This window comes from Grus americana, chromosome 5 (assembly GCF_028858705.1).
Source record: "Grus americana isolate bGruAme1 chromosome 5, bGruAme1.mat, whole genome shotgun sequence".
NCBI classification, from domain to species: domain Eukaryota; kingdom Metazoa; phylum Chordata; class Aves; order Gruiformes; family Gruidae; genus Grus; species Grus americana.
In genome coordinates, this window is record NC_072856.1 from 8,211,578 (window position 1) to 8,222,426 (window position 10,849).

General features: G+C 38.2%; 1 long non-coding RNA gene across 1 annotated transcript; it reads right to left on the reverse strand.

The window, feature by feature from the left end:
- Window positions 1-4,706: 4,706 nt before the first annotated feature.
- On the reverse strand, window positions 4,707-10,281 carry LOC129207042 (uncharacterized). Its single transcript, XR_008577354.1, has 3 exons — window positions 10,140-10,281; window positions 9,257-9,341; window positions 4,707-4,817 (listed from the first exon to the last, which is right to left on the reverse strand). It is a non-coding gene; the product is annotated as an uncharacterized LOC129207042 (long non-coding RNA).
- Between the last annotated feature and the right edge of the window lie 568 nt (window positions 10,282-10,849).

Below are 10,849 nucleotides of genomic sequence, written 5' to 3' on the forward strand. Positions count from 1 at the left end.
AACAACTCGAAAATACAGCCCTGGACATCTAACTCTTCAGTGCTGCGGACTCGTTCTGATTTAGGGGAGATGCAGAGGGAATGCTGCTGTTGGAGTCACTTTGCTCTATTCAAGAAACCAACTTTGAATTTATGTTGTTACTGCAGAAAGATGGAGTTTCTCTCTTCATGGGTCCAGCGCCTGGTTTAATGAATCTCCTGTCATGCTGCTGCTGTGGATTTCATCTCTTACGGGAAAGAAGTAGAGAAGAGAGTAGTAAACGGCAGAGCAATCTATAAACCTATTGGCATTTCAGGCATGTTCAGTATGTCTCTGTGATTAAAGGCAAATGGTGCACACATGCTGATGTTTTCTCTCTGGTTTTGAAGAACACAGTGTCTGGGTTTGTTATATTAATACTAATCTGAGTCTCTAGAACAGTATCGTATTTTTATTTGATGATTTTGTGGTCTTAAGATCATTCCTCATGTTAGGAAAGCTTTAAAGCAAAAAGCACTTCACGTACCTGTCCGACAGTCCACTATTGAATGACTGTGATTCATTCACTGGATGGGAAGAAAGTTCCTTGAGATCAGTCTTGAAAGCAATCCGTCATTAGACTAGGACATTAGCGCTCTTCAAATTCATTTGTGAGATTCTTTGCAGGAAGTAGTGGCTAATAAAGTAAGGAAACGACAGAAGAATATTGAGGCCCTGTTAAAGCATTAAACCCAATTCTTTCTCAAACACAATAAAGAACACCTGGACAACCATCTATAAAGTTGCATTCATTTTCTAAGAAATAATAAAAAGAATTTGTGTGCAGAACACAGTCTTAAAACACAAACCAAGGTAACACTTCCAGTTGTCATTCTCTTTCCACAGCGGCTGTGACTGCTATCATCCGGTGACTTTTCCAGCAATGTAACCTTAGTCCTAAAATCTGGGTCAGAGTCCCACACACCCAAAACCAGAGCCTGGGAAGGCATGGTTTGTAACGTGCTGGTCTCTGAACTCAAACTGCTGGGTTGCTCTTTCTTAAATCCTGCAGAGGGATTTGGTTGAGGTCCGAATAAATGGCTGAATTTCATGTGGATAAAATGCTCTATGAAGTTAAAATATTGAGTGTTACATAGAAACATTAGTCTTCAGAGCATCTACTTTTTACAGTCCAGGTTTCTAACTTCCTTATGAGAACTAAAGTAGAAAAGCAAGGATAACGCATACTTGTGGACAAGGAGATAAGATAGGAAGGTTGGATTTTAAAAGAAAAACAGAAAAAACAGAGGAAGGGGAACTGGATGGGTAAATATTAAAAAAATAATAAAGATGTCATTGTCTTGTGATTTTTAGCAGTTCATCGTCTTCAAGTGATTCTTATTCATCTTTTGAAGATCCAGCTCTACCATCAAATTCACCAACATTTTCTTGCCAGGAGTATTTGTATTTTAAAAAGCAAGAACCTGCTTTATGGTTTGACTTTGTATGTGAAATGCTTAAAAAATAAAAAAGAAAAAGAAAAGGTATAGAAATATCTCATGCAAAGTGGTGAAATATGTATTCTACAGTGAATGGCAGGGTTTTCATTCTCTATAGTACACTCAGGATATCCTCTAAGGATTAATTTTTATATATGTGTGACTGTGTAAATATATATTTTTTTTTCTCCAGTAGTAGCATGTTAATGCATGAATACTCCTTTCTAGGAACTGGAACCCGATATAGTTTCTGATGTGACAGGACATTGTCTGCGGAGCAGTAATAGTCCCACTTATGATTTACTATCCTCTCTATGTTGGAGGAGAAGCCCACTTTTTATTAATTTTAAATACTGGAGAAAAACTAGCTAAAAGATTGATCTCCCAGTTGGTCTGCTTTATGGACAGACCAGCAGAAATTATGGCAATTCACGTGGGCACCTACCAGTGAATATTCAAGGAAGTCATGGACTGATAGCTTGCCACGTGTTTCTATCGGCACTCCAAGGGCTTGGCAGTCAGTGCAAGGTCTCTCGTTCTGCTACGAGCTACCTCCTCGCGTTCGCACGCGAAGGCCAAGTACGCGTGCAGCTGCTGCACAGGAAATTTATGGAGTCTTTTTCAGCAAGCAGCAAAATTAGCCTCTTCACCTTTCGCAGACCTGTGTGCTGCATCTTTTCTAAACAGGTAAAATCCCTTGTGCTAACACTGTTCCTTTGGGAGCATCTTTTTCCTGGTGTTCTTTCCCATCATGGCTCAAAGGCCATGCAGTAATTAAACTCAGAGTGTGACCTTAGAAGGGAAAGACTTTAGGATGATTTTATATTTAAATTCTGGATATGTAAAAGAGGAGGTTTTGCAGTGGAATCTGCTTCTAAAAAGAAGATTTATCCGTAGGTGACCATGCACTGAGTTTCTCAAAAATTATTGTTATGCTGGATTTCAATAACAGACAATATACGATTTGTAATTGTTATAGAGTGAGATACTATATTTAACTCTCCTAACATATAAGAAAATATTGCCATCTGTTGCTCCACAGAGTAAGTGCAGCTACTTTCTACAGTTACTGTTCAACCAATTTCATTGCCCTCTGCGTTATCCCTGCTGTGGTAAGAATTGCGTTGGGTCTGGCTGAGGGGGAGTTCATTTCCCCAGAGCAGCCCCTCAGCGCTGTGCTGTGTAGAAAGGTGTCGGTAACACACCGGGGTTTTGGCTGCTGCCGAGCAGCGCTGGCACAGCACCAAGGCTGTCTCTCCAACATCCCCCCTCACCAGGAGGCTGGGGGTGGGCAGGATCTTGAGAGGGGACAGAGCCAGGACAGCCGACCCAAACTGACCAAAGGGATATTCCGCACCATATGACGTCTGCTCGGCAAGAAAAGCTAAGAGAAAGAAATATGAGGAGGGGCATTCGTTATTTACGATTGACTTCTGGAGCAACCACTACACATACTGAAGCCCTGCTTCCCAGGAAGTGGCCAGACATCACCTGCTGATGAGAAGAGGAGAATAAATCTTTTGTTTTCCTTTGCTTCCCCGTGAGAATTTTGCTTTTAAACTGCCTTTATCTTGACCCGCAAGTTTTTTTCCATCTTATTTTCTGCCCCCCCCCCCCCCCCCCCCCCAATCCTGCTGAGGAAGGGGGTGATAGAACAGCTTGGTGGACACCTGGCCTCCAGCCAAGGTCAACCCACCACAAAAATTCAATTGTTTTCAGAAAAAGCTGGGCTGTTCCTGTTTCACACTAGAGTAACTTAATGAGTTTCAATGCATTTACATGGCAAAATGTTGAAACAAGCATGATACTTTTATTTTTCAATAATTAAGTTGGTTAAGGATTTATGAGAATTATGTCATTGAGCAAAGGGCGATTTTCTTTAATTGTTAGAGATTAACTGTTGTGGTGGCTAATAATCTGGCTGTTGAGGAAAAAAAGTGCATTTAGTGCTGTCACTGTTACTTAAAAATCCTTGACTCTTACCTTGATGTGGTAATGAAACAAATGACCTGAGGTGACTGTTGCGGAAACAGTTTAGAATTTGCAATACAGAAGAACCTGGGAAGAATGATAATCTTATTCTAACATGCGCTCTTTCTAAATTTCTAATATGTAATATCTAAAAAAAAACTTTTACATTTTTCTATATTAACGTTTTCCCGTTTCTTTTTTTCACTCAGATACTTAGGGTCAACATTTAATCTGTTACTGGCCAACAAAATAAAAAAACAAACAAACAAAAAATCCATGCAAACCAATAATCCTTTAGCTCCAAATAAGATGTATGGCATCTACAGTCTTCTGCTTTATTCACAGTTTATTCCAATCAGCTTGCACACTTCTAATTTCTCAGGTCAGATTGCACTATATTCTTCTTTTACCAATAAAAGTCACACACAAGTACTGTGTGAGGTATAGAGGGCTAGAGAAATTGGGTTGCATTTAGGATGACTGTGGGTCCTTCAAACTCAACCATCTGCATTTAAAACTTCGCTTTTGAATTCTTACAGAGACACATCTGATGGGACAGGAGATGGAGCAAACTAGATTTCACGAGAGGAAAGCAAAAATCTGTCATCAGTGCAAGTTTAACCCATTCTCTTAAAATCCCTTTCTACTCTTATTTCAGTTCTTTCTGATTAAACATCGCCCACTTTAATTTCCCCATCTGCATCCTTCCTATTCTTAGTCTTCCCCTAGTTCTGGATTCCAGACCATGCCTTATTTCATGCCCTCTAGTTTTTGATCTATAACTTCATGAAAATTTGACAAACAGTAGCACCTAGCATGTGAAACTGATAGCACAGAAGAGCTACAAATAGTTCAACGCTGATGCCAGCTCGGTCTTGTTGGTTTTTGTTTATGACAAAAGGCACGAGCAAAATGCCTTGTTCACAAACATGGGCAGCACGGTCTCATCAGAGGCTTTTATTCACAAAGACTAAGTTTACAGAAGCTAACCTCCAAGCAGCAAAAATGAGTTTCCTCTTACGATTCATCCATTGGGCACTGAATTAGTGTATTAACCATAAAGACAGTCTAGGAAGATTAGTCTCATTAGATGAAAACTAGCTTTTGTGGCTAGTGACTGAAGAAATACCACGACAGTATGTATATATATCTGCCTTTAAAGTATTTTGTATATCTTTCCCTGGTACGCTAAAATTTATGGATCGCAGTTGCTAATATGACAGTTCCAGATTACTTACAAATAACGATCTAAACAGTTCTCCATATTCTCACTTTTTTCTTCTGTTTCTTCCTGCACCTCCTTATTTAATTTTTTCTTCAAAAGTATTAGAACATCTGTCCACGGGAAGTCTGGCTCCAGCTGTACTTGCCTTGTATTTCTGTAACTAGCTGTGAATACAAACATACGTACAGTTGTCGCTAGACACTATTTTGTCACCACTGTAAAGGGTTAGCTTTGCCAGAGTATTGACAAAAATAAACTTGTATTATCATGTGAAAATCAGTATGAATCTTACTTTGTGAAGGAAGCGTGATCATTCGGAACGTTGATCCCAACTTCACATTCTCCAGAACGCTTTCTGAACTTTTAAGATGTAGTTACGATTGTACCATTTTTCCTCTGTCTATATCCTAAGCCCCAGACCTGAAGACTAATCCTGAGACACAGATACTAGCAAAATTACAGGATTGTTATAGTTGTTCATCATAAGTGAGATCTGAATCTATTTTACCCATGCTATATTTTCATTCTACTTTTCTGCTGTGCCCGTACTCTGTTGGTATCCTCACCTTTTCTCTTACTGATGATGAGAGTTACACTTTTATACCACCTGCTGTGCATAGATTTCCACCATCTTGAAGACGGTTTTTGTTAAGTTGCAGGAGAACATCTGTGAAATAAATGCTCGTTTTACAGCCAGGGTAAATAAGAAACAGACCTGTAAAGTAAGATAGCGTATTTGTACTGTAGCTGAGTGGAAGTCAGTCTTTTGGCTTGCTGCTTTAATCAGCTTATGTATGGGGTTTTTTCAGAATATATGAGAACATTGGTGTTTCATAAGCATTAAAAATGTCTTTTAGTAATTCTTTTTCTTGCTTAGATGTTATGAAATGAAGACCTTCCTTATTATTAAGCTGAATTTTAACATTTTCTTCCGAAGACTTATTTTTGTATGGTGAAGATGATCATGTCCTTTGGGGGAAAAGGTAAAATTTATTTTCCTTCAGCTCATCAATGAAGCTGCATCATTTATTTGCAGTTTTGGCACCCTTGAACGTCACCATTTATTGTCTTAGAAGTGGCACACAAAGAATACTACTATCTACTTATTATTTCAACCCAGATACTGCTTATGACTTAACCCTTCAGTTCCCAACATCTTGCAAGGTTTTAGCCCGATAACTAGTCAGCACTTTCACATAAAACAGGAACTGAGCCAGATCCAGAGGATGATGTAGACGCCTAAGTGAGATTCAGGGACATACGTTCAAAACTTGATCTTGAAAACCACCATGCAAGTGAAGCCTAGAAAAGCCAAAAGACAACAAATATGTCCTATTTCTTATGTTACCACTCAAGATCATTGCTGTGGGAATGCAAACAGAGCATTGTACCTACCAGAAGATTTCTGGTAAGACACGGTGTGGCAACAACTTTTCTGCCCATTCTCAAACACTTGCTTCTACCTGCTTAATGCTGCTGTGGTCACCAAGTAAATCGTTTGAGGAATACGACCCAAGCTAAAATATGTAAATACAAAACAAACCAAAAACTACGCACACGTGCAAGAAAACCCCAACAAAATCTCCCATGACAGGATAATTTCAGTGTTCTAGTTTAGAGAATAGTCCTACGAGCAGTTGGACCATTAAAAAATGGTCACAAGTGGCTGATTTCACAGAGCAATGGGGGGACCTTTTCGGCTATATCCTTATACCCTGATTCTGCACATACTCTGTGAAATTCTTTTCCCTTGACATGTAGGTGGGTCCACTGACTGAAGCAAATGTTAGAGCAACACAAGAGATAAGGAAAACTATGTTAAGTGACCTATAAAAAAGAAAATTTAGCAGCTTAACAAAAAGCCCAACGAAGTCAAATGACTCCAGAATCTGTTGAAGTCAGAGGTGCAGAAGCTAGAACAATTCATTAATGTTCCATGCAAGAAGATCTGAATTATTTTAAAAGCACTGTATTTGCATTTTAGATATAGCAGAGTGAACTAATTATGAAATGTATGCGTCAAAGATTTCAATTTCAGGCTTGACTTTACTTTGGAGATTAATTTTTTGCTTTATCATTTTTGCAGGCAGTTCAGTGGACAGCCTTATTTGAATGTTACTCATTGTTCAGTGATGTATGAAGTGTATTTAATCAATGTGAAGAAAGTAATATTAAACTATTATCAGAAGCATCAAATGTTCTAAAAAATCTCAAAAGAAGGTCAAAAGGTAACATCTCTGCTAACAATATGAGAAACAATGTATTTAACTTATTCTTTACATCCAAGTTTTTCACGGCATATACATTATCCTTTTCCACATAAAATTACAATGTAAAATGGGGGGGGGAGCATCTCCCAGATTAAAAATATCATATATATATATATATATAGTGGATCAAATAAGTTTTCAACATTTTGCTAAGAGATATATAAATAACTATTTTAGAGTTGATGAGCATTTTAAATGGCTGTCTGCAAAACCCTTTAACAGGACAGTCCTCGTGGTCATCATTAAATCATTTGCCAGTGTGTTAGTTATTACAGAATAAGGTAATTGCCCACAAGGACAGCTATTTCAATAATTCACATGTTTCTGCAAGTATTGCAAACTCACCTTTATTAAGATCCAAAGCTAATCTTAATAAAACCATCACATGAGCCCCTATTTTAGCCTTTCTAGTCTTTTCATGGCCAAAAACACAATGACAAATATGTTGTCTTAGTTTTGACCAAGACAGCTAGACATGAGAAACTATTTGTCCAAAAGCTACAAATGAGAGAAAACCCATTAATTTTCAAGCCAGCAGTTCAATAATAAAATCCTCTCCCAAGTCCTATATATGACTTGCACTTTCTATGTCAAGGAAGGCATCGACTAGCTCAGAAGTCCAGAAGTCACCTCTGAAATGAACAGAAGGGACCTGAAGGAAGAGACTATGCACCTGCAAGCCATTGACAAGGTCAGATCTCCTCAAAGGGTAATTTTCAATGTCTGTTTGAACTAAGAAATGAATTCATTACATAAAAGTGTGGTGACTTTTGCACTGTGGCTTTTGGAGTAAGTTTCTGGTTAAATTATGGATAACTGATTTTTTTTTCTAGTTGAAGACGTACTCAAGTTAACTGTGTCCAAAGAAATTAATTTTATACCACTATTAAAATGAATTACCGTCGCCTTATTGTCCTTTCAACACATTTGTGCTATCTCATCCAATAACAGCTGACGGCTTTGCTTTTGTCTCTGTCTCCATTACATCACACTTGCAGTTTCACAGGCATAAAGCAATAAGACTTCTTGACTGGGGACTTCCACAGTGAATGGGCCCTTAAGAATGAGCAGTGCTTCATGCAGCTAATAAAAATGCTTTCAGTAAAAGAGCAAAACAGTATTTGAATTTGATACATTTGCTTCAACAAACCTTCTCAATTTCTGCTTTGACTTATTAGTGTGTTGCAGAGAACACCATGTGTATGCAAAGTTAACCTCACACAAGTATGCTGCAAACGTTTATACAGAGCAATGATATCCGATATACAAGAACGCACAGGCTGACAAAGAAAAATATTTCTGGCTTCTCAACCTTGGAAGTAACGAACATGCAAAACCATCTGAAGTTTCAAAATAAGTATTCCGCAAGATCTATTACATCATATGTCTGACCTTCATTCTGCAAACACCGCAAATGCCTTTTAAACATCACTACCGTGAAGAGTTCCCTTGGCTTGCAGAAATCAAGCATCACTACGACTCTGCAGGATTAGGGTTACACCGTCTTGCAGAACACTTTGCCTTCTAGTTTTATGATCAGAGGTGACCATACAACATCCCTGGTAGAAAGTACTATTAAGAAATGCATTTGGTGATTTTAAAGTTTTTGACGTGACTGGCATTTTCCTCCTTCTTCAATGAGCATTGAGCATACATAAATTATTACTGTCTCCATCCCTTCCCCTCGTGTAATTTTCGTTACCTCTGTTTGAACAGATGTATTGGGATGTGAAGGCTACTAAAACTACACAGCCTGACAGATAACAGTCACCTACTCAAGCAGACAACTTTTGATTCAATTCCTGATTAATTATTTTATCGAGCGAAGTTAATCTATCAAGTCTAGATTTAATATAGTTGTAAAAATTTCATCATTTGGAGTCTGGTTTTGTCACCCTAAAACACTCCAACTTGCACCTACTGATCGTTAATTGCAAAAAGTATGGCAGCATGACTGAGAATGACTTATCGGTGACTTTATCTGATTTACAGGTGAACATTGAAAAAAGTTTCTCTAAAGAGCTGCACACTCAGTATCGTGCTGTTATGGAAATAACCGTCTCTGAAAACGTGGCATTTCAGCATTAAAGGTCAGTAAAGCAAATCTCAAAACTTCATCGCATTGCTCGTGATTTATCAAAACCACAGACTATTTTCATTTATTCTTTTTCAAACAGCAACCTTCACGTGATATGTCCGCACAGCAAGTTAAACCCACTCCACTTCGTAGATTTAGCATAAACTAAACGAACTACCATAGATGCTGTTTCTTCTTGTGCTGCAATTACTGCATTAAATTCTCCAGTTGGAAGGGTGAGCAACGTGTATGTTACCTTGTTCCACAAGGGATTCTCTGCTTTGGAATGTATCCACTGACCAGGTTTCGTTGTCCCTTCATGCTTCTCCCCTCACAGCCATCTAAAAACATAGTTAAATCTTAGAAAATTACAACAGAAGGGTTTTTATTAAGTAGTTAAATTTTCTTCCTTTTTTTCATCAGATGTATTGTGAAACGACAGGGGGGTGAATTGAAAGTCTGGATTCTGAAGCTTGAAGTCTGCGTTACGTGCTGAAGGGGATGTTCACATACGGCTTCCACAGATCGAAAACAACCTGAACTGTAACAGCACCCGGATTCCGCGGCTGATCACGTGCACCTGAACTTACTTGCAAGAACACGCATCGCATTTTGATCTAGGTCTTGCATTTGAGCTTTCATTTTTGAACCTCACTTTAAATACCTTCTTGACATTATAGACCACTGAGATGTGAAAATATATGATGTATTAAAATAAATGTTAATGTGTTAAATAGCAAATATTAAAGTAAATGTTAAATAATAAATATGAAATTGTATAGTAAAGAAAACCATCAGCTCGTGTATTATCAGCTTGAAGTACCACGAATAACAATTTAACAATATCATAATATACTTTAACTACAGTACCTATTTAAAAGAGCACCCCCTCATTCTTAGATACACAAATCTAGAACTGATTTAGAAATTTCATGAAAGTCTATGCAATTTCATGTAGGTGCTTAAATTTATATTTGATTTTTATCTTAAATGACTTAATAGAATGTTCTGCCAGAGTTCTCTCATAATGTCAACTATCCTGACCACTTACAGACAGATTCAGCACATTAAACTTTCGCTTCAGATTCTTTACTGTATAGATCTCAGGTTCACAAAAGTTCATTGAGCGTTAGATGTACCTCAGTTACTCATCCTGGATCACCTTGAAATCCCTGCAATCAAAGCTCAAGTTGAGGCATATTTTTCTTTGAGGTATGTTCTTTATTAATAGAGAGATTTCCTTATCTTCCATAAGTTTCTGTGGAATTCTGCAGGCTTTAATAGTCTCGCTCTTCTTTGCTGAAATGTAATTTAGACGTGTAAGAGTTTCAATTAAATCCTCAGAAATTATAAGATCTCTAAATTAAAATGTAATTTGTCTGTGACACCAGGCATTCAAACTTTTTAAAAGTATTAGAAAGATGTAGAGGAATAAACAGAACGATAGTCAAATTATCATGTTAATTTAACATCGTCTTAAGTTTAAAAGACAATCTGAAACAAAGGATCTTAAGGAAATATCAGTTAAACTACTTTCTGCTAGCGAATATCAAAGAAAAACCTCAAGAAGCTCCCGTACGCTTGCTGTGACATTTACATGGGATGAAGGGGTGAGAGGATGTTTGCAAAGCCTCGTAAAAGAACATTGCAACAGCGCGGATCAAACCAAAGGGAACAGCTGAAAGATGCCGCGCTCCTCCAACACGCAGCAGCTGGAGCCGCTCCCCGCAGCAGCGCCCTCACGACAGCAGCTGCAGGCTGCTGCTCGGCGCTTATCAGCGCTTCAGAACTTTGGTCGCAAGGAGGTGGACGTACGGGATACAGCTGGATGGGTAGATAAGCAATTCTA